Source organism: Oncorhynchus mykiss, chromosome Y (assembly GCF_013265735.2).
Source record: "Oncorhynchus mykiss isolate Arlee chromosome Y, USDA_OmykA_1.1, whole genome shotgun sequence".
Classification (NCBI taxonomy): Eukaryota; Metazoa; Chordata; class Actinopteri; order Salmoniformes; family Salmonidae; genus Oncorhynchus; species Oncorhynchus mykiss.
This window is the reverse complement of record NC_048593.1, coordinates 2,366,918-2,391,485: the sequence shown is the minus strand read 5'-3', so window position 1 is coordinate 2,391,485 and position 24,568 is coordinate 2,366,918. Positions and strand designations below refer to the sequence as shown.

Sequence of the window (24,568 nt, the reverse complement as noted above, 5' to 3'; positions counted from 1 at the left end):
TTCAAATGGGCTTCACCAGAGTACCCCCTAGTGGCTGGAATACAACTGTATTAAGCCCCTTACATATACACCCCCCTGCAAAACTAAATGTTGTCCCAGTTGTAGCCTAGTATCCAAACTGATATGCCATTTATAGTAAAAAAAAAACCCAGCGTTTATAATTTGAGATTCCTGGCTACTGTAGTGTTGTGGTTTCTTGCAGGTAACCTGCTGTTCCTGGCTGTGGTCAGCCATTTTGGGGCGAAGCTGCACCGGCCCAGGCTCATTGCTATGGGCTGTTTCTTCATGGCTGTAGGATCCTTCCTCATGGGACAGTAAAACAACTGAAATACTGGTTTAACTTGTACTTGTAGAGGTACTCCAATGCGGAGGATAGTTTCACTTTAGAAATTAAGAAATGTATCCAGTTGTTGATTAATCTCAGTTAATTTAGAACTAAAGTCTTGCGTAATTGGTCAGCTGCTTGATTATGTTTTGGGGCCATACATGTTAAGAGAAGGGATAAAGAGATGCTATAACTGTGACGTGGTAAGGTTGGACCCAGGTGCAGAGAAGAGACCAGAAGTTGAAGCAGTGGTTCCAACCAGTGTCTCCACCCCTCAAGGGCCCACTTAACTGCCAAGAGCTCCCAGTTACCTATATTGTAGTTGCATTCCGCTGGCGAGAACCGTTTAGAGAGAAAGGAGCATGGGTGCAGTTCCTTGTCCTCCTCTTTCCACTGTGAAAGTACCGCACCAGCTCCGGTGTCCGAGGCGTCCACCTCTACCACAAAGGGACGAGTAGTATCAGGATGAATGAGCATGGGTCCGGAGGTGAAACGTCCCTTGAGCTCTATGAATGCCCTGTCAGTCTCGGGATTCCTGCAAAAACCTGCTTGAGTGAGGTGGGACAGGGTGTTTCGGGAAGGGTTTTTGGAGAAGATCAGGAAGTCGTCCAGGTAAACAAAGACGAACCGATCCAACAAATCCCTAAGAGTGTCATTGATCAATGCTTGAAAGGCATAAGTTATTTTCAACCATTAACTGGGGCCTTGTTGAGGCCAAGTTAGTAATTGCTGATTGACAATAAAGTATTATTTTGATGTATGGAAAATATATGGTATGCAATTCCTATGTAGAGAAGGTTCTCTCTGGTAGTTGTTCAATATGACTTCAACTTTTACAGGGTACTCTTGTAAAATAAATGTTTAATCTCAGTGTGACTCTTAAACCCTGTTTAAATAACAGTTTAATAATAAAAAAACATCAACACAAACACAGGATATGGGGATATGGGGTACACATGGTATCACATCATGACATACTTGGCCCTACTGCACCTGCATTCCAGCACCATTCCAGCATCTGGAATTGACTCAACATGTTTGAGGAGGGGGATCAATACATGTGCTGGAAGAGGTGTCTGTCGAATGTATGATTCTGATATGTACAGGTAAGTTCATTGTGTGTGGGGGGCATCCATGTTTGTGTCCGTACTCTGAAGTGCGTTTGAATATGAATGAGCAGCAGTGTTGTGATACTTAATGATAATTTTTCACTCTCTTCAACCCTCAAGAACCAGGGTGAGTCTGGGTCACCCTTTTACTGGGCAAACACAACTTGTATGTCATCATAGACAGGGCCGAAACGTTAATCTTTTAACCTTTGAATAAAACAATGCATTTTTTATAGTGAGCAAGAGTTGGGCTTTTTCCTTTTCTATGATGATTCAAATTTTTGGTTGCACCTCAAGTGCCCTCTGTTTTTTTGTTGTCAAATAATACCTTTGTTTTTAAATGTACAAGTTAATTATTAAAAGCATTAAATTGGGATGTTTCCCACTTATTTACACAACCTATTCCACACTTGCAAAGTGAAAGTTTATAGACATTTTCTGAAATGAAGTAGTAAACAGAAGAAAAGCAGAATTGAGTCCAATTATAATTTAATAATTTAATGGTCTATGGTTCAACCCATTTCTGAAGATCTGATGAATAATTAATATTGTTCCTCCTCTTCCTTGTGGCAGGCGCAGCAGCACACTGCCCTCCAAAGCCTGCAAAATAATCACCGGACTGCCCCTTTCCTAGCTCTGCATGGAACATCCAGTGTCACGTCCTTGGTGACGTGTGGGGTGACATCCGGGATGACCACAGCAACATCCTCTGGAAAGGGAAAAAAGAGGATCAGGATGTAAACAAATGCAAACCGTAGCTTCTTAACACTGGCCAGTTGAAAGGTTCTGCTAAGATGTCATGACAAACGGCACCTGTCAGAGTGCTCTCTAAGTGTCACTCACCTGCTTGGATGTCAGCTGGCAGAGTGGCGGAGACGGCCATCGTGAGAGTCCTTTCTTCAGGTGTGACGTCCACAACCTCCAAGAGGGAAGAGATGGGCTCTGCCTCTGTATTAGGGGTTATGTCCACAACATTCAGGTGGGAAGAAGCCGGGTCTGCCTCTGTATTAGAGGCGATGTCCACAACATTCAGGTGGGAAGAAGCCGGGTCTGCCTCTGTATTAGAGGCGATGTCCACAACATTCAGGTGGGAAGAAGCCGGGTCTGCCTCTGTGTTACTGGTGATGTCCACAACCTCCAGGTGGGAAGAAGCCTGATCTGCCTCTGTGTTACTGGTGATGTCCACAACCTCCAGGTGGGACGATGCCGGGTCTGCCTCTGTCTTACGGGTGATGTCCACAACCTCCAGGTGGAAAGAAGCCTGATCTGCCTCTGTGTTAGGGGTGATGTCTACAACCTCGAGGTGGGAAGAAGCCGGGTCTGTGTTATGGGTGACAACAACATTCCTGATGAGCTCTACTACTACAAGGAACCAAGTGGTCATCAGAACATGCATCTGTCAGAGTGCTCTCTATCAGTGCTACTCACCTGCTTGGATGTCAGCTGGTAGTGTGGTTGAAACGGCCACCCCGAGGACAGGGGGGACTGGTAGGGTGGCTGCAGGGGGCTGGAAGCAGCTCTGCACCTCGTCCGCCACAAAGGCACAGACAGAGCTCATATAAAAAGGGCTCTGGAGGTCATCCGTGGAGAAAGACTGACTGATTCTCCCGAGGATCGACCGCACAGAGTCAAAAGCAGCAGCCCGGGAGAAAGGGATGTGAGGGGAAGGGTCCTTTAATATGCAGGAGAGCTTCTCCACTACGGCCGCCACCATGCCCACGGCCATCCCACCTATTAGGATTGGGTGCTCTGAATGGTCTTCCTGAAGCCACAGGGCCAGGAGGAGCCTGGGCACCACCTCCACCACCACCTGAGATGGACTGAGCAGGTTGCTACTGGGCTCATTGGACTGCTCGCCCAGAATGGTCCTCACAGCTCTCTCCACGATGCTGTGGACCTTAGGATCGCTGAAATCAACAAAAAGGAGAAGACAACGCTAAACGATGTGCAATGTGCTCACAGAGAACACTGTCTTCGTCTGTTTCTGCGTAGTTCCAGATGTGTAGATAAATGGATCAAGTCATTTGCAGGGCAGTACATGGAACTCACATGTCAGCTGGCGAGGTGGGGTGCATGGAGCGGCGGAGCTTGCAGAAAGCCTCGTGCTCTATGTCCATCATTTTTAGGCAAGTGTTTACTTCCCAGGCCTGCAGTATGAAACAGGAAGTCCCATTAGTGTAATTTCACAACAGATCTATTCTGCTGTGCTAACTTGTTGTTGAAAGGCTAGTAAAGAGCTCACTAACTTGTAGTGTCTCTAACTCTCATTCTCTTACCAGCCGAGCAAGGTCGTTTCCCTCCTCCAGGGTTTCCTTCCACACCCTTCAAATAAAACACAGAGCAGTTCAACTTTCCTGGCTTCTGATTTTTCTGTTGTTTATTTTATCCACACCACTGGAGTGCTGCTGGTGGCAGTGAAGGTGAGTGCTGACGTGGTACTCACCTCTCCCTAAGGGATTTTTTGCCCTGAGACACCAGCCAGTTGCTCATGTGCTCCGTGGTGACATGGGGAGGGACCTGGCCTTGACTCTGGGGCAGCAGATAGTGGACCATGAGCTTCTTCTGCAAGATGAGGTAAGGTGTGAGACCGTGCCATGAAATACCATATCATGTGCTTTCAGAAGGGCCTCTCGCAAAATTTCACAACTGCTCATGCCTCACAATTTGCAAGTGATATTAAGAACTCTTATGACCACCTTCTCTAAACTGTCTTGAAATACAACTCTCTTTCTGTTGTTTATGTTTTTGTGGAATGAATCTTAACCTGTTTATTGTAATATGTTTCCTCCCAGCAGGCCTGCAGAGTCTGAAAATAAAGACTGCTTCTACAGAATTCCTTTGAAGATCATGAAAATAATGATGCTTTGTTATGCACATTATGCACAGGCATTTACAGTATGCTAAAATGAATTTCTCCTAAGATTACCTTTGTGGGACCATAAGTGAACTCCGGAATGCACCAAACCCTATCCATGGTAAGATGAGGAAGAAATGCAGCGCTATAGATATACGGGATGCTCTAGAGATAACAGGAATGACTTAAAGTCGCGAATGATCGATGACTGTGGAGTCGTCCAATATGCTGCACTTAGAATGGAGTTGTAGGCGATGTTTGGGGCAAAATAGAATGTTTACATTCTATTGCCATGGAGAAATAGAACGTGTAGAACCTGTATAAATGGGTATGCTTCTTTGTCTTTATTTCGTGAAAGATTCAACTCTTTATTATGTCATAATGTGTATATGAGGATGTAGGAGCCCATCCCGATTCATGACGCGATTATCATGTTGTTTAGACCAGCTAATCCAACCTTGGTTTACAAGTTAAATACATTGTTTATATATGCCTATGTAGCGTGGTTCGTTCTGCATTGTGTACTTTTAATTAGGACGTTGCCACAACTGGAGGTCTGCTCGTTTAATTATTTTTTATTTGCCCTGCACACGAAGAGACAACACACATTATGTTAACCCTTGGCGCAGTCCTAGCTCTCAGGCACCTGCGCAAGCACATGGACACTCACTCAAACACTGTCCCAAGTACTCACAAGTTACAATAGATACCCTAGTTAGCGAGCTTTGTGAACCTTGTTAACATACATCTTTATATTATCCACATTGTAACAAATGTATGATAGCATAACAGTACGTTGTGTAACATTACCACGGTTTTATATTGAACAATTTCGGAGCCAAAGACAACATACCTTGCAAGACGAAGGTCAGGCAAAAGAGAACAATAAGGGGGTATGGAAATACAGATAACCCGCGATGGACCAAACCAAAAAATACAATCACATGTATGTACAATATTGATATGAAAAAGTGTTTTTACACCAAAGAAAAACATTAGCCAAGCAGCTGTAATTCAATAAAAAAAATACACTGAATTATTATTATCAAATTATTAACATCCCCTCTTGACCTGGCCTATTTGAATTGGTCCTTGTGTGCAACTTGGTGCATAATCTAGGGGAACAACATCACACTGCTACACCTATACAAATCTATCGACCACATCCATTTAAAGCAATGATTGTCAATTGAAAATGTGGTTGTTGTGTTATCCTGTTATCCTCTTAAGCACATTATTACAATATTTCCAAGCTCTGAATTGACACAAGGAACCCCTTTGCAAAGATATTCGGTTAAAAATAAGAGTATGAATGACAATAAAAGTATGATTTGGATTGTATGCATAATAGTGTAGTAAACAGTATCGCTCAGCGCGGGAACTTTTGGTGTTGGAAAGTGTCCGTTATAAGTCTCCATGACACGTATCACTTCGTTGTCTTGTTGGTAATAGTAAAAATGCATGACAGTCCGCATTGTAATGGTCTAACAGGTGTTTTTCATTTTGCTTCTCACATTAAACAGACATTTGAGAACGGAATTGCTTACAGTTGTACCTACGACCTCAACACCCAATCTACTCACACGCGCAAATACTCACATTCAGACTCATACATACAGCTGTCCTTCTCTCCCCTTACATTCTTTGGTCTCTATTTTTTTACATTTGTCAGAGAAAATTACCATTTTGTGTATATTGCACCTTGCACTGACTTTACTGAACTCTGGAGAAAACGAACATTGCTGCTGGGTGAGGAACTCGCTCTTTTTCACTCGGTCCACTCGTCCAAGTGCCGATGTATTTGTGGCATGATGTGAACAGTACGAATTTGTGTCACTACCAAGGTCTAATGGTTTTAAATGACTGTTTTGTATTGTCTGGAAACTCACTTGTAGAATTCGCTTGCGGTAGGTCTCTTGTGGAATTTCTTTCCTTCTTAAAGCGTTTGAGCCAATAGGTTGTGTTGAGACAAGGTAGGGATGGTTTACAGAAGATATCCCTATTTGGTAAAAGACCAAGTCTCAAATAAGCAAAGAGAAACAACAGTCCATTGTTACCTAAGACATGAAGGTCAGTCAATAAGGAACATTTCAAGAACTTTGAAAGATTATTCTAGTGCAGTCGCAAAAACCATGAAGCGTTATGATGAATCTGGCTCTCATGAGGAAGACCCCAGAGTAACCTCTGCTGCAGAGGATAAGTTTAGTAGAGTTAACTGCACCTCAGATTGGAGCCCAAATAAATGCTTCACAGAGTTCAAGAAACACACAACTCAACATGCACTGTTCAGAGGAGAATGCGTGAATCAGGCCTTCATAGTCGAATTGCTCCATTGAAACCACAACTAAAGGACAGACACCAAAAATAAGAAGAGACTTGCTTGGGCCAAGAAACTCGAGCAATGGACCTTAGACTGGTGGAAATCTGTATTTTGGTCTTATGAGTCCAAATTTTTGCCTTTCAATGTGTGTGTAAAGAATCCAGGGTGTTTAGTTGTGTCACGACTTCCGCCGAAGTTGGTGCCTCTCCTTGTTCCGGCGGCGTTCGGCGGTCGTTGTCACCGGCTTTCTAGCTGCCACCGATCTACGTTTCTTTTTCCATTTGTTTTGTCTTGATTGTACACACCTGGTTCCCATTACGTTATAATTATTTCCCTATTTAACCCTCTGGTTCCCATGATGTTCTGTGCGTGATTGTTCCTTGTTGAGTGTTAGTCTTCTGTGTCATTGTGTGTTTTTCCCTGCGTGGAATTTCTGATTGTTTATTTTTTGAGTAAACTACATTATTTTACTCAGTTCTGTGTCCTGCGCCTGACTCCGTGCTCACCTCTGCACACTGACACTTGACAGAATCACGCACCAAAAATATGGAATCAGCAGGTGCACTCAGTCCTCCTGTACCAGTAGAAGAACGCGTCCAGCAGCACGCGACTATGCTCCAACATCTTGGCACAGCCATGGATCGCGTGCTGCTCACCATGGAACGATGGGAGAGAGGGGGTTTTCCCACACCTCCATCAACTTCACCCCAACCAACACCACAACCCACACCACTGTCCACCCCTCCGTCACCTGGACTTCAGGACCCTGGCTGCCAGCGTGGGATGGAATGAGAGGGCCCTGATCGACCATTACCGGTGTAGTCTATGTGGGGACATTCGTCGGGAGCTGGCCTGCAGGGACACCACCCTTACCCTCGACCAGCTGGATAACCTGTTGGCCACCCGCGGACGTCCGGATCTGGGTCCGTCCATTCCATCCCCCAGTACCTCCGATCCTACACTGTACTTTTGGTAATACTTTGTGAGTAGGCAACAAATACAATCATCTTAAATTGACATGTTGAATTTCTTTGCCATAGTAAATTGTATATTGCGCAAATTTCCCTAATGCGGACAGTGTGTGTTACTACCTCACACAAGCTTGCATTTTCACCCTATAAATCTAAGTGGAATTACACAAAATGTTAACCTCAGATTGGTGATGTTAGTCTAAAAGTTTATAGACATCACGATGACAAGATCGGTCGACATCACCGGTCTTCTAGCCATCGCCGATCCACCTTTCATTTTCCATTTGTTTTGTCTTGTTTTCCCACACACCTGGTTTACATTCCCTCATTACTAGACCGGGTCTGGCTCTCGACCCGAAACCTGCCCCTCCGCCTGCCCTGCCGAAAGCTGGGTCCGCGGTTTGTGGGGCCGTTTAATGTCCTGAGGAGACTGAACGAGGTGTGTTACAGGTTACAGCTCCCACCCGATTACCGTATTAACCCCTCAATCATGTGTGTCACTTCAGGCTGGTGGTGGCTGGTCCGCTCCCCGAGGTCGGTGTCGGTGCGCTGCTGGAGCCCCACGTCAAGGGGGGGGGGGGGGGGGGGTACTGTCACGACTTCCCCCGAAGTCGGTTCCTCTCCTTGTTCAGGCATCGTTCGGCGGTAGACTTCACCGGTCTTCTAGCAATTGCCGATCCACCTTTCATTTTCCATTTGTTTTGTCTTGTTTTCCCACACACCTGGTTTACATTTCCTCATTGCTTGACGTGTATATAACCCTCTGTTCCCCCCATGTCTCTGTGTGGAATTGTTTGTTGTAAAGTGTATGTGCACTTCAGACTGGTTTGCGATGGGTTATTTCAACCCTTATTTTGTTGTTCTGGGTGCTGTTGGTTTTCTCCTCATTAAACTGCTCCGGTTATAAACCAGTTCTGCTCTCCTACGCCTGACTTCCCTGCAGCCCATTACGCACCTCCTAAAAGATCAATATCTTAGGTCTTGTACCATTGATTTTTCCAAGCGCTGGGATGCGCAGAACTTAGAACGTGGAGTTAATGAAATGCCCAGGAAATGGCACAGAAAATTTGGGGCGGTCTCTCCATAAAAGTCAATGGCCACACACCAATGCATGGATTTGGCAGTCAAACTATTACTTAAATAGCAGTCAACTGTTGTCACTGTTGTTATTCTATAGAGGGTGGTGATTTGTTTAGGTTAACTAACAAAAAAAGTGGTCTGGTCCCTTTTCCATGATTTCTCCCGAAATCATCATCCAACATTCCAATATATGTTGGAGTATATAAGCCTTCAAGTACTCATCTAAACCAACTTCTTCAGGGCCAGCCAGGCCCCGTCGCCCCCCAGGCGCCCTGAAACCCAACCCCCATAAGAAGAAGCCCAAATATGACCTGCCCTTGCCCAGTGTACATACAAGGTCAGGGGACAACACTGGTTTTTCGTCTTGTAGTTCAACTTGTTTTATACACAGTTTAAAGGGTTAATTCATCCCAATTACAACATTTCTTAAGTTGCATTTACATTTAATTTCAAATCCAATGGATCCAAAGTGTACATTAGTATTTCCTGGTTCATAACATATATTTTTTGGTCCCTTTCAGATCACAGCCATGTCAACAGTGGGCGTCAGGCTTGTAAGAGACATGAATGAAATGTGAGATTCAGTGAACAAGGCTGGAAGGTGAGATTCTATCTCTCTTAACTACTCATTGTACTGAATAGATAATCATGAGCTAACATTGTACCACCTTATTTGCTGTAACACACAGTTAGTATTTTTATGGAAGCAAGGCATTTGTGTAAAATGTGCATTGTAGAGTATGTTCTTTCTATTCTTTATCATGTATTTCTCATTGAAAGAGTCTATTCTAGTCATTCATCTAATCTTGTCATTTGATTTCTATGGTATTTCTCTCCATTAGGACTGGGTATTGGCTCCTACGGGTTACTCTGCCTTCTATTGTGATGGAGAATCCCTCTACCCTCTGTTCCTGCAGGAACTCCACCACCCACACTATGATCCAACTAGTGGTCAGTATGCGCTACTACACCCTATCTCACATGAACGTTAACATTACTGGTTTCAGTGGGAAAGATGGTAAATGGTTCAGACATTAATGACAAATATAAAAAACTAAGATTGCCATTGTAACTTGGGTGACTGTTAATGTAGAGTAGGGATAGTGAGAAGTAACATTCAAGACTGAAGCAATTATCCCCTCTAGTGGTATACTTTGTACTGTACCAGGTTACTACACACACTGATAATACAAAACATCGAGGACACCTGCTCTTTCCATGACATAGACTGACCAAGTTAAAGCTATGACCCCTTATTGATGTGCTTGTTGAACCCACTTCAGTCAGAGTATATGAAGGGGAGTTAAAGAAAGATTTTAAAACCTTGAGAGAATTGACACATGGGTTGTATGTGTCATTCAGAGGGTGATTCGACAAGAGAAAATATTTAACTGCCTTTGAATGGGGTATGGTAGTAGGTGCCAGGCGCACCGGGTTAAGTGTGTCAAGAACTGCAACACTGCTGTTTTTTTTATGCTCAACAGTTTCCCATGTGTCTCAAGAATGGTCCACCACCCAAAGGATGTCCAGCCAACTTGACACAACATGGGCCAGCATCCTTGTGGAACGCTTATGGCAGCTTGTAGAGTCCATGCCCAGACAAAATGAGGCTGTTCTGAGGGGAAAAGGATGTGCAACTCAATATTAGGAAGATGCTCCTAATCTATTGTGCGTTCAGTGTATGTCATCCTACATGTTTTTAAATAGTACAGTATCACAAACCACAGTACAAAACCATATAAAGTGTGGGCCTGTAGTATCTGTAAATCAACTAAACCTTGTTTTTTATTTCCATATGCCGATAATAAAGCATAATTGTTCATGTAATAATCTAATATTAGCATTATACCTCTAGGAAGAGGAAATGGTCATGAAATCAAATAGATGAAAATACTTATTTTATTTTAAAAATGTCAAATTCAGTGCAAAGTAATGTAGTACATTGGTATCTAGATCCCTGTTGGGTGGCAAAGTGTCACAAGAATCCTGTGGGGAGAGAAAACAAGAGAATACATTAAATTAATGGGTGTTAACTAATCAGGGTTCAACAAAGCACTTCAAGTCCTCAATTCCTTCAAAAGAGAGAGAGAGAAGGAGAAAGGAGTATGGTCCCTGCAGTAGGACTACATGCTGGCCATGAGGTTCTCCAAGTGGTACTCCAGGAGGCTGGAGAGCTCAGTGACCAGAGACTCTGGGTTAAAGTACCAGGCCAGCTGCTGGCCAAACATGTCATCTAGCAGAGCCATCAGGAGAATATGGAGTAGAAGGTGTTGCCTCGTGGATAAGGCGTCTTACTCCGAAACAGAAAATTGAGGTTTTGAGACATTTTCATGGTCGTTTAATTTCATTAAATCTGCTAATATGGACATGTTTGCAATTTCCCGAAATAAGGCATTGGTGTTGTTGCTTTGAAAGGCTAAGACATTGTTATTCATCTTTAATAATCTAATATTGCAAGGCCTGAGAATTATTGTGTCTGATTCTGCATCGCAAGATTGAGGGAAAAGGTATCTTCTTACTTGTTAAATATCACTAGCTTTCCTCATTCGGACAGGTTCACAACTTTGATGTCTACTGTTGCATAGCAAAGTCTGAATGATGTCAAATAGGGTCGTTTAATTTCATTAGCTCAGCTAATTCGTACTTGTTTGCAATTTCCCTAAATAAGGCATTGGTCTTGTTGCTTTGAAAAGCTTGGACATTGTTGTTCAACTTTAATAATCTAAGACTGCAAGGCCTGAGAAATATTGTGTCTGATTCTGCATCGCAAGATTGAAGGAAAGAGTATCTTTGTACTTGTAAAATATCACTAGCTTTCCTCATTCGGATAGGTTCACAATTTTGATGTCTGTTGTTGCTAAGCAACGTCTGTTTGATGTCATATCGGAGAATATGGAGTAGAAGGTGTTGCCTCGTGGATAAGGCGTCTTACTTCGAAACAGAAAATTGAGGTTTTGAGGCATTTTTGTGGTCGTTTAATTTAATTAAATCTGCTAATATGGACATGTTTGCAATTTCCCGAAATAAGGCATTGGTGTTGTTGCTTTGAAAGGCTAAGACATTGTTATTCATCTTTAATAATCTAATATTGCAAGGCCTGAGAATTATTGTGTCTGATTCTGCATCGCAAGATTGAGGGAAAAGGTATCTTCTTACTTGTTAAATATCACTAGCTTTCCTCATTCGGACAGGTTCACTAGCTTTCCTCATTCGGACAGGTTCACAACTTTGATGTCTACTGTTGCATAGCAAAGTCTGTATGATGTCAAATAGGGTCGTTTAATTTAATTAAATCAGCTAATATGGACATGTTTGCAATTTCCCAAAATAAGGCATTGTTCTTGTTGCTTTGAAAAGCTAAGACGTTGTTATTCATCTTTAATAATCTAAAATTGCACGGCCTGAGAATTATTGTGTCTGGTTCACAACTTTGATGTCTGTTGTTGCTAAGCAAAGTCTGTATGATGTCAAATAGGGATGGACTACGGAGAGTGGGTGGCCTAATGGATAAGGCGTCTGACTTCGATTCAGAAGTTTAAGTGTTTGATTCCTTTCGTGGTCTTTTAATTTCATTAGCTCAGCTAATTTGAACATCTTTGCAATTTCCCGAAATAAGGCATTGGACTTGTTGCTTGGACATTGTTATTCAACTTTAATAATCTAAGACGGCATGGCCTGAGAAATATTGTGTATGATTCTGCATCGCAAGATTGAGGGAAAAGGTCTCTTCTTACTTGTTAAATATCACTAGCTTTCCTCATTTGGACAGGTTCACATCTTTGATGTCTACTGTTGCACAGCAAAGTCTGTATGATGTCAAATAGGGTCATTTAACTTCATTAGCTCAGCTAATTTGTACATATTTGCAATTTCCTAAAATAAGGCATTGTTCTTGTTGCTTAGAACATGTAAGACATTGTTATTCATGTTTAATAATCTAATATTGCAAGGCCTGAGAATTATTGTGTCTGATTCTGCATCGCAAGATTGAGGGAAAAGGTCTCTTCTTACTTGTTAAATATCACTAGCTTTCCTCATTCGGACAGGTTCAAAACTTTATGTCTACTGTTGCATAGCAAAGTCTGTATGATGTCAAATAGGGTCATTTAATTTCATTGGCTCAGCTAATTCGTACATGTTTGCAATTTCCCAAAATAAGGCATTGTTCTTGTTGCTTTGAAAAGCTTGGACATTGTTGTTCAACTTTAATAATCTAAGACTGCAAGGCCTGAGAATGATTGTGTCTGAATCTGCAGCGAAAGATTGAAGGAAAGAGTATCTTTGTACTTGTTAAAAATCACTAGCTTTCCTCATTCGGACAGGTTCACAATTTTTATGTCTATGGTTGCATAGCAAAGTCTGTATAATGTCAAATAGGGCTGTATCACATAGACTGCGTGCCCTAATGGATAAGGCGTCTGACTTCGAATCAGAAGATTGAGGGTTCGAGTCCCTTCGTGGTTGTTTAATTTTAATTTCTGGCTATCTGAGCAGCTAACTGATCACTGCAGCTGTACAAAGCCTATCTGTAAATAGCCCACCCAATCTACCTACCTCATCCCCATATTGTTTTAATATACTTTCTGCTCTTTGCACACCAGTATTTCTACTTGCACATCATCATCTGCTCATCTATCACTCCAGTGTTAATTTGTTAAATTGTAAATACTTCGCTACTATGGCCTATTTATTGCCTTACCTCCATTTGCACGCACTGTATATAGACTTTCTTTTTTTTATTCTATTGTGTTATTGATTGTACGCTTGTTTATTCCATCTGTAACTCTGTGTTGTTGTTTGTGTTGCGCTGCTTTGCTTTATCTTGGCCAGGTCGCAGTTGAATATTAAAACTTGTTCTCAACTAGCTTACCTGGTTAATTATAGGTGAAAGGGGATGTAGCTCAGTGGTAGAGCGCATGTTTTGCATGTATGAGCTCCTGGGTTCAATCCCCAGCTTCTCCATTAAAATTTTTGCAATGGCCCATCTCCTACTTTCCAGAATGTTGAAATTCTCAACAGGAAACAGAGATGTGCTAAATAATTTGCTCTTGTAATCTGAAGAACATGTGTTCAATCCCTGTTCGTACATTTATGGAACAGAAGTGGCATGGTTGCCAACTTCAATTGCATCATTTTCAAAAACTGAAGTTCATGGGTTAGATGACTGTCCATACTTGCTTGTATTTAGAATTGCTGCTATCATTTCATTGTAGTTTCAATGGAGTGGTGTATATAAAAAGTACATTGTATTAATATTGCATTTTATCTGCAAATAAAATGGGATCGAAGCTCAGAGGGGGAGTGCATGCTATTTTAGTATGAGGTCCTTGGTTCAATCCCAAGGTTCTCCACTGAGTATTTGTGTGCCAAATTCACATTACACAACTCCTACTTTTCAGAATGTTAAAATTCTCACAGGAAACAGAGATGTTATTTGTGTGCCAAATTCACATTACACAACTACTACTTTCCAGAATGTTGATAAATATCTTGCAGCATAGAGTGGCATGGTGGCCAAGCGGTAAGGCGTCGGTCTTGTAAACCGAAGATCATGGGTTCAAATCCAATCTGTGCATTACTGAAAGATAGCTGGTACCATGGGAAGGTTCTTTCACTGGAGGACTTTGAAGAAAAAAAAGTTTTCTCCAAATGGCAACCCTGCTATTATATAGTAAGGGGATGTTCCTCTACGGTAGAGCTAATACTTGAAATGCATGCGCTCTGAAGTTAATCCACAAATTCTCTGATGAGTTCTCCAAAGAGTTCTCCAAAGCTCTGGTTAAACCGGATGCCCTCAGATAACTCTGGGCCCAGTGTCCTCAGTCAAGTTTAGAGCCTACGTGCAATAACATGATTATCCGAAGGACACACAGCTGCCATCACGCAAATATACTCCCCTGTAAAATACAAAGAACATCCTGCAACACTAACGAGCTTAGAGTGCCAAACTATCTCACTGACATTGACCCTTGCATGCACTCCTGCGCAGTCCCTAAATCCACGCTTCCTTGACACACATACATCTCATGAGCAACGCACACTCACACTCCACCCCCCCCCTACTGGTCGGGTGACGTGAGCAAAGGACTTTGCTGTGCACCAATGGGGCTCCTGCTCTGGCTAGAAGCAGGCCCGCCTCCAACTCTTCAGGCCCAGTCAGAAGACCAACACGACGAGACTCCACCTACATTATTCTGTGTATACATTCTGTTGTAAACTCTGGCTAAGCACCCCTTTCTGGGCTGACTCCTTCTGAGCCAAAGGAATAGGGTCCGTGCACGTTAAACTGCAGGACACGATATCTTTTGACTCAATAAACTGTCTTCTTGCTATACTTGATTACACTCTGTCCAGCGTCCATGATTTGTTCTCACTCTCCTGTTTTACACCAGCTGGCTGGCTAGCTAGCTAGCTAGCAGAAGAAGAGAAGGAAAGAAACATTCAAACTGAAAGAAAGGCGAAGCGCCCTTCAATGGGGTCCCCCGTTTCCTGCCATTTTACTTAAAAAAAAATAATAATAAAAAAAAATGGGCTAGGATTGTGTTTGTGTGTGTGTGTGTCTCTCTCTCTCTCTCTCTCTCTCTCTGAAGAGTGGGTTCCGGGAGCACCCGCGGAAACCCTGCCTAGAGTGCACAGAGTGTGTCTCGGGCCCCGGACCTCTTGACTTCCATACGACTCTGGTTTCTCTTCATTACGCACAAGCCTTTCGCCTTTTACTAAAGACTTCCGTGGAGAGGAACACTTACGAGTTCAATGTATTTTTGGAGCGGCTTTGCTTCTTGCAGAGCCCGGTATCTTGTTTCAAGAGAAATTGACAGAGATGGGCCAGGATAGTGACTTAAAGACGCATTAGCGACTTTTTCCAAAAAACACCTGCCTGTCGCCAGGGAAACGGTGGGTGGGTGGGTGGTTGGGAGAGAGGAGCTTGGCTTTTGCCAACCCGCTGAGGTCTGTCGAGACCCCCGGGGGTCCGGCGGTTTCAGGGTTCCATTTGTGGGTTATCGCTTCTCTGCCTTTTGGCTCAGATCAAGCTTGGTACCGAGGTGCCCCAAAGCCCGCTGAGTCAAAAGGTCGAACCAGGAGAGCGGTAAGTGTGTTTTTCTTGTTTTTTTGAAATGTTTTATATATAATTTCTTGTCTTTTTTGTATTTTCTTTCTTGTTTTTTGGAAGAGGTTGGTGAACCGGGTGCGCTATTCTCCTTGCGGAGATGGCGCAAGATAGCACGTCACGGTCGGTTCCTGGGATTGGGCTGGCCAATACGGTGCATTTCACATGGAGGGAAAAATAAATGGAGCCTTGGGGGAGAGAGACCTTCGGGAGGACAATATTGATGGGATGCCTAAAATTGAAGGTGAAGGATGTTCTCTGCCTTCAGGGGAACCCGATGGAGAAGGGTTTTGATGTGACATTTCATTTGGAAGAACAGCATGATGGGATTATGAAGAAGGTGAAGGCAGAGAAAGGAGAAGGTCCCCTGTGCCATTACGCGGTGACCAGCCTGGCAAGAAACAACTTTAGGGTGGTCACCGTGAACATGTATAATCCGCACGTGAAGGATGAAGAAGTGAGGGCCTTTCTGGGGAGATACATAGACAATGTCTCCTCAGCGAGGTACCTCAGGGACTCCCTGGGTTTCTGGAACGGGAGAAGAGGTTTCCAGGCGTTACTCAGGGAGTCCCCGAAGAGTGTGGATGGCTACCTCCATCCTCCGGCGATGTTCTCCCTGGGGGCTGACAGGGGGACGTTATTTTATGCCCGTCAGCCTCCGTTTTGCAGGCGTTGTATGGCCTACGGTCATATCCTGGCCTCGTGCAACACAATGAAGTGTTGATTCTGTGGGTCGGTAGAGCAGGCCAAGGATTGTGATGAGCCCAAGGCTTTTCACAGGTGTGGCTCGAAAGTACACCTGTGGCGTGATTGCCCGGCTCGTCACAGGTCATACGCGTCTGCAGCTGGAGGGGGAGCGGGGGATGGGGGGAGAAGAGAAAGGACGCGTGGGGATTGCATGGATGGCACAGGGAAAAGACGGCAAGGGAAGACGATGGGAAGAAGGAAGAGGTGAGAAGAAAGAGGCGAGAAGAAGGAAAGACGGGAACAGAAGGAAAGAAGAAAAGGAGGCGGAAGAAGGAGAAGGAGCGGAGAAGAGGGAGAAGGGGACAGTGGTGCGAGAAGGAGTGGAAGAAGGGACGGTGACGGGAACGGAGGGAGAAGTGGAGACGGGAACAGAAGGGGTGGGAAAAGAAGATGGAGGGAAGGAGTGGGGGGACAGCCTGTCGAGCTTCCTCGTGGAAGAATTGAGGGAAATGGTGGAGGAGCTAGCGGGGAAGGGAGGTAGTGCCTCCCCGCTACCTCCTTCACCAAAGAAGAAAGGGAAGAGGAGGGGGAGCTCGACAGGAAGTGAGAGGGAGTGGGGTGTGGAGGGGGAGGGGGGGGCTAAGAGATCGGCGGGGGGGGGGGAGTTCATTGGCCTCCCTGTTTGCCTCAGCCCCTTACATTTTAGTGGAGGGTGGCTCCAGTGAGGGGTCTGGGGGCTGTTTGTCAGAGGGGGGATCTCAACTCCTTTGGGGAGATGGGGTCCCCTACACTCAGCCCCGAGGCATACAGGGAGGGGGGGTTGGAGGGTGGTGGGGAGGAACCCAGGATGCAGGGCACTCGGCCTAACACACTGCCTGCATCCTGGGTTCGAGAGATGGAGGAGGACGGGGGGGGGCGTCAGGAGAGGTGGAGACGTCCCCGCCGGTGGAGATGGACCAGGGGAGCATCGGGTGAGTCTCCTGTTTTTCTTTGGTTTGGGTTTACTTGTTGAGTTTTTTTTTGTTGTTAATTATTAAATGGTTTTGTTTATTAAATTGTTTAGTTTAAATGTAAGGGGATTAAGGGATTTTATTAAGAGGAGGGTGGTATTTAGTTTTTTGGAAGGGGTGGGTTTTGATGTTTGTTTTTTTGCAGGAGGTTCACCTGAGGGATGGAGGGGATGTCATTAGATTTAAGAGAGAGTGGGATAAGGGGGAGTCAATTTGGGGTATAGGAGGGGTGCACTCGACAGGAGTAGGGATTTTGTTTGGGAATAGGGAGGTGAAGGTAGAGGGCACTTTTGTTGTAATGCAGGGGAGGGTTCTGGGGGTGGATGTCACTTTTAGGGATAGTAGGTATAGGTTAGTGGTAGTGTATGGGCCACAGGTGGCGGCAGACAGGAGGGAGATGGTGGACTGTCTGACGCCCCTGTGTGTTACAAATAGGCACTTGGTGATAGGAGGGGATTTTAACATAGATTTAGGGTTAGGAGGGGATAGCAGTGCAGGCGCTATCACTGGGCTAATGGCTTGCCATGGTCTGGTTGATGGCAGCCTGCACACTACTCCGGTAATGGTCGGTCCTACATGGCGCAACTCCAGGGGGGTAGCGCGAAGGCTCGACTACATTTTTCTATCCAGGTCGTTGGGTCAGTTGTCTGGGCGGCTGTTGCCTGTTTCCTTTTCGGACCACGACGGGGTGTTCCTGCACTTTGCCCTGGGTCACATGGTGCAGAGCTGCACCCCTACCCGTGTCATGAATGCCCTGCTGGTCGGTGGGCTGAGGTAAAGAGGGAGAGGGGTCAATTAACACTCACTAAGCGGTAGATCCGGACTTCCACGAATTATCCCATTATCCAAGCCTCAAAATTGAGAAGATTGAAATACTGCTAGTTTTTAATTAACTGCCTTTTTCATCAGCATGCTAGGTTATTCCACAACACTTCCGGCAGCAACTCACCCCAACGCTAGACGTCACATTTGAATGGAATCAATTTTTTTTGTTATGTCTTATACTTCCTTGTGTTGTGTACTTCTTATTTTACCATTGCGTTACTTAGATTATTTTTGCTAGCCTTTGTGGAGTAACAAGTTATATATAAACCTTTATAAAGTGTATATATAGTGAACACTTTAGATTAGGGGCTATTAGTGGGGCACTGAGGTATCAGTAAGTGCATGTACTCACATTCATAAATGCACTCATTAATAAATACACCATTTGTGACATTTATAAATACATTTATAAATATGTATATAAATGGTGAGTCAAACCATTAATCAACCATTAACAAATGCCTTGACAGTAACTCCTTTATAACTGGTTTATAGTACATTAGTAGTACATTATTAATCATTTACAAATTGTGAACATACTATGATCAAACACCTTATCAATTATCTGATAAATCATGAACAAATCATTTAAAATAGCGTTTATAAATGTGTAAATAACTATTTATAGATTTCTTATTGACATTTACAAATGTAGGAATAATGATTAATAAATGGTAAGTAAACTCTTTACAAACAGTTTATAAATGGTATATTAAGGGACCTTAATATAAAGTCTTAGCGAACATATTGATCCATCGATGAGACTTCATCAATAAAATCCATTATCATTAATCTCCTAATTCATGTATCTCTATGACATGTAACTGATGTGCTCTGTTTTTCCTTCCTCAGCCACCGTAACGCTGCGGTGAGGAGCTGTACTGCTCAGCACCTGGAGAGACTGGCTGAGGTCATGGGGACGGCTCGTCTGTCGGGGAAGAAAGACCTCACTGATCGTTTCTTGATTGCCGTCAGTAAACTGGCTATGGACCCTTCACAGGAAGTCAGGTGGGAAGTTCCTCCTGTAAAGTAGCTTGCTTCAACATAACAGTTAAGGCCGGGATTCAATCCATGGCTCGCTATAGCACTAGATCGCCAACAATGCAGCTTTTAAAGGTAACTTAGTCTTGAGTCAACATCTGCAGCGTTTACCACGAATACAAATTGAAATTGACTTTAAAAGCCACATTGTCGTCTGTCTACAGCATCTATGCTAAAGGGTGTCATGGATTGAATTGCAGATTTTAGGTATTCCAAAACAACCACAGGTTCTCTTGGAGGGAAATAGTAATTGAAAACAAAAATGAAAAATTATAAACACAAATAAGTGCTACGTGGCATAGGACAATCCAAGTCCAGGCACCCATGTGGGTTTGAAAGTTAAAAAGCCAAAAGCTTAGCCGGGATGTTTGGCCGGCAGGGATGTTCTTCTCCCTACGCCAACTAGCGACCTCCTGTGGTAGGCGGGGTGCAATGGACGCTGACACGGGCACCAAGTGTATGGTGTTTCCTCTGACATATTGGTGCTGCTGGCATCCAGGTTAAGCGGGCATTGTGTCAAGAAGCAGTGCGGCCTGGCTGGGTTGTGTTTCGGAGGACGCACGGCTCTCAACCTTCGCCTTTCCAGAGTCTTTAAGGGAGGTGCAGCGATGGGCAAAGATTGCAACTACCTATTGGATATCACGAAATTGGGGTAAAAATTACAAATGTAAATGAGTCCAAATAGTGAGTACCTGATTCAGTTTCCTTCCTTCTGTTTGGTGCCTAATGAAGACAACCCTACTTGATCACAATGGTCGGCCTGAGCCAAGCGCTGTGCAGATTCGCTAAGATTTTCATAATAACGAACGGTTAATACCCAATTGTTAGATTGTTGAGATGATTTGAAGATCAAGTAATGCGGTACATTGCTCAAACCGACCCTCTTGCAAATTCTACCTTAATGTATGTCTTATTTTTTCTCAGGTTGCCATCAATTGAGTACTGTTTTTAATCACAGACAGCAGAAATGATTTGATATGTTGCACATTTAAGACGATATTAATATCTTTGTCCACAGGCATCATGGTCTCAATATCTTGAGCAACATGGCCACCAATGGCGACTTTCCTAAAATGTGGGACAAATTCTCTCCGAGGAAAGAGCGAGAATTGTTGAGGGAGGTCATCTCAAAGGTTAACCTCAAAGAAAGGTACATTCTCTCTGGATGATTAGAAGAACTGTGACAAATGAGCTGATATGATTACAGAAATCCAATCCCACTGGGCAGAGACATCAGATCAATGTCTAGTTTTGATTTAAATTTGGGAATTCAACCAAAATGTGAAATCAACCAAAAATGCTGGTTAAAAGTTGCGTGAAAAAAATCCAATTGTGTTTTCCACGTTGATTCACCGTCATCACATAGATTTTTGTTTTTGTTGAAATGAGGTGCAAATAACGTTTATTCAACCAGTTTTGGCCCAATGGGATAAAATTAATACACTGTAAGATTATATATTTCTCTCTTTTCTCTTTTTCAACAGGAATATCTGAATAATCCCCAATTTTATGATAAATTTGTATCTAAATATTTGCACATTTCCCAACTTGACTATTATCCCCTCCAGTCCCCAAACTCCAATATTTTCACTCATTCTAAGAAATTTGACACCCTCCTCCAAACCCCGATGTAAATGCATCTTTAAACTGCATTGACTCCTTGTCCAAGTCCTGAATCCACTATAAGGCAATATGAACCACATTTAAAGCACTAAATTACCTTTCTTCGAAGCTCCTATCTGACCTACCAGCTCAATAGTGGTCTACTGAAACCATACTCACCATCTCAGGGGGTGCTCAGATCTTCAACCACTGACCTCCACACCATCCTCAAAACCAGCAGTCCTCTTTTGGAGGCAGATTGGTCAGTGCTCCTGTATGGCACCAACATTGTGGATTTTCATCCAATACTTTTGGACTATGAGAACATTCTTTGGACAATAAAATGAGGTAAATGGAAGCTGGCTATAGTCTCAGTTTTATCCTCCAAGAAAGTGTGAGGATGTGTAACAACAATACCTGTGGTTTAACTTGATGATCAGGGCCAGAATACCGAATGGGCACGCAGGGCACCTGCCCTGTGGGCCCTGACCTCCAGGGAATATCATCATAAAAACTAAAAGTATAGTGGATGTATATTACAGTACGTGGACGTTTTACAATTCATGAGCTCATTTCATACTTAGTAGCCATGTTTTATATACATTTTTGCATATTTTGTAGAAATTCGTGAGCATTTGAAAACATTTAGTGGGGATGTTTTATATCAATTTGCTTACTGGTGCTCTTCCATGCCATCCCTAGGAGGGGTGTGTCACTTGAGTGGGTTGAGTCACTGACGTGATCTTCCTGTCTGGGTTGGCGCCCCCTCTTGGGTTGTGCCGTGGCGGAGATCTTTGTGGGCTATACTCGGCCTTGTCTCAGGATGGTAAGTTGGTGGTTGAAGATATCCCTCTAGTGGTGTGGGGGCTGTCCTTTGACAAAGTGGGTAGGGTTATATCCTGCCTGTTTGGCCCTGTCCGGGGGTATCGTTGGATGGGGCCACAGTGTCTCCCGACCTCTACTGAGTCAGCCTCCAGTATTTATGCTGCAGTAGTTTATGTGTCGGGGGGCTATGGTTTGTCTGTTATATCTGGAGTATTTCTCTTGTCTTATCCGGTGTCTTGTGTGAATTTAAGTATGCTCTCTCTAATTCTCTCGTTCTCTCTTTCTTTCTTTCTTTCTTTCTCTCGGGCAACTGAGCGCTCCTTGCTGTCCACAGTCCACCTGGCTGTGCTGCTGCTCCAGTTTCAACTGTTCTGCCTGTGGCTATGGAACACTGACCTGTTCACTGGACGTGCTCCCTGTCCCAGACCTGCTGTTTTCAACTCTCTAGAGACAGCAGGAGCGGTGGAGATACTCAATGATCGGCTATGAAAAGCCAACTGACATTTACTCCTGAGGTGCTGACCTGTTGCACCCTTGACAACCACTTTGATTATTATTATTTGACCCTGCTGGTCATCTATGAACATTTGAACATCTTGGCCATGTCCTATTATAATCTCCACCCGGCACAGCCAGAAGAGGACTGGCCACCCCTCATAGCCTGGTTCCTCTCTAGGTTTCTTCCAAGGTTATGGCCTTTCTAGGGAGTTTTTCCTAGCCACCGTGCTTCAACACCTGAATTGCTTGCTGTCAGGGGGAATGGGCCAAAATTCACCCAACTTATTGTGAGAAGTTTGTGGACCCAAGTTAAACAATTTAAAGGCAATGCTACCAAATACTAATTGAGTGTATGTACATTTCTGACCCACTGGGAATGTGATGAAAGAAATACAAGCTGAAACCAATAATTCTCTCTACTATTATTCTGACATTTCACATTCTTAACATAAAGTGGTGATCCTAACTGACCTAAGAGAGGGGATTCTTACTAGGATTACATTTCAGGAATTGTGAAAAACTGAGTTTAAATGTATTTGGCTAAGGTATATGTAAACTTCCGACTTCAACTGTATATTTCCCCTATAGGAAACAGTGGGACGACCTCAGAGTTCCATGAACTATTTTTTGTTGTTGTTACAACGTGGGCAGGTCTCATTGCCAACAATAGTGAAGTAGGCATTGTGACGTAGAACAATGGGCTGGGAATAGAACTGGAGCTGGCCGGGTGAAAAATGCCCTAAAATAAGGCCTGTTTTTTTATTTATTATTGAAAAACTACGGCAAGAAGCTGGGATATGGTAATATTATGAAACTGGGCTCCACGGCGGGTGCAATGAACTTGTTTTTTTATCAGAAAAAAGCAGTGTTAAAAAATGTATGAGTCCAGCCTAACTGGAGCATCTAGGCTAGTCACTTCTCAGGGAAAGGATGCTCTTCAGTCGGCCTCTTGTCCACCAAGTGATAGGAACACACATAGGGTCGGTTTGGTGGTTTCTTCAAGTTCAATGCTTTGAGCCAAAGCCGAAGAGACAACTCATCCATAGGAGGTGGGTGCAAATCAAAAGGTGCACAGCTGCACAACTGCACTCCAATCTCAAAATAGTTTGGTGGTCAAAACCTTCCTGGCTCCATGAACAGCTTCTGTTTCTGCCAGTTATTGTGGCATCCCATTACCGAACATTAAATGCCTGTTTTGCATGAATCCATGTTTGGGAAGTTATGCGAGTTAGTTAGCTAGCTAGCTACAAACTACTGGCCGGAAGTGCTTAACCAGAAGTCCCCCACAAAAAAATATATAAACAGACCTCGCCCATATTTCCATTGAAACCTGGACAGAACCAAACCAATCAGTTATAAGTAATGACCAGACTAGATCATAAAGGAACAATTGTCCAGACAGAGGATTGAGTTAATGAATTGACGGTTTATTAACCCAACTTTACACAGGCTACTGTTTGGCCATAGCCCACGCCAAATAAATGAAAGATACCCTACAAACCTTCTCTTGTGAAGCCCAGACGTAAGAGGAAGAACAATGGCTAAACCTTAACTTCCAATGCTCCATCCCCCTGCCCAACCCCCCTCCACGCCACTCCGCCAACCACCAGGGTGCCTGGCATCAGAACATTCCAGGAATTATCCGTGATTGGCAGAGAGCAGGTTGATTGGCATGTCAGACCCCGCGAACACTGGGTACTGGTAAGTACAACACAACCAACTAATAGCCTAATAGCCAGTTTTTTACATGGTCCGTAATTTCTCCAGATTTAGCCAACAATAGATTTTGAACTAGGTATTGAGTATATTCTTGTTGAAACCAAATATTGAGTTTATTTGTTATAATTAGTTGGCATTATATTAAAAAGTTGATTGAATTGCTCCTAAATTGTAATGTTGTTAATGCATTTATTTTTGAATAAATATTTATTTAATGTGTAAGTGAATGGTTGGGTTTGATTTGAAGTTAAAGTTTTAACCAATAAGGTCGCTTGTTAATTAAGCTGTGGCCAAGGGGAGAGTGGACCTGGTTAATGGGAGGTTGGGGAAAAAAGAGGGAAAGAGACGTTGAGAAAAGATGGACGTTTTACATTACAACAAAGCGAGAACAAAACCCATACCTACTAAGACATGAATGGAAATACCGATTTAATTTGATAAGAGAGTTGTTATAAGTTTGTTAAGACTTAGTAAAGACTGAAGCTGCCGTCTCATCGTGGAGGTATTTGACAGCCTTGAGGTTAGCCTAGCATTGTGTAACACCGAGAGATAATTGGTTGGGAAAGCTTAACGAGTTCGTGTTCCCATGGGATA

General features: G+C 43.5%; 2 non-coding genes across 2 annotated transcripts; both read left to right on the top strand.

Annotated features, from left to right (window-relative positions):
* Positions 1-13,549: 13,549 nt before the first annotated feature.
* trnaa-ugc lies at positions 13,550-13,621 on the top strand. The gene has a single exon. It is a non-coding gene; the product is annotated as a tRNA-Ala (tRNA).
* Positions 13,622-15,331: 1,710 nt separating this feature from the next.
* On the top strand, positions 15,332-15,448 carry LOC118945667. The gene has a single exon (XR_005040782.1). It is a non-coding gene; the product is annotated as a U5 spliceosomal RNA (small nuclear RNA).
* Positions 15,449-24,568: the final 9,120 nt, after the last annotated feature.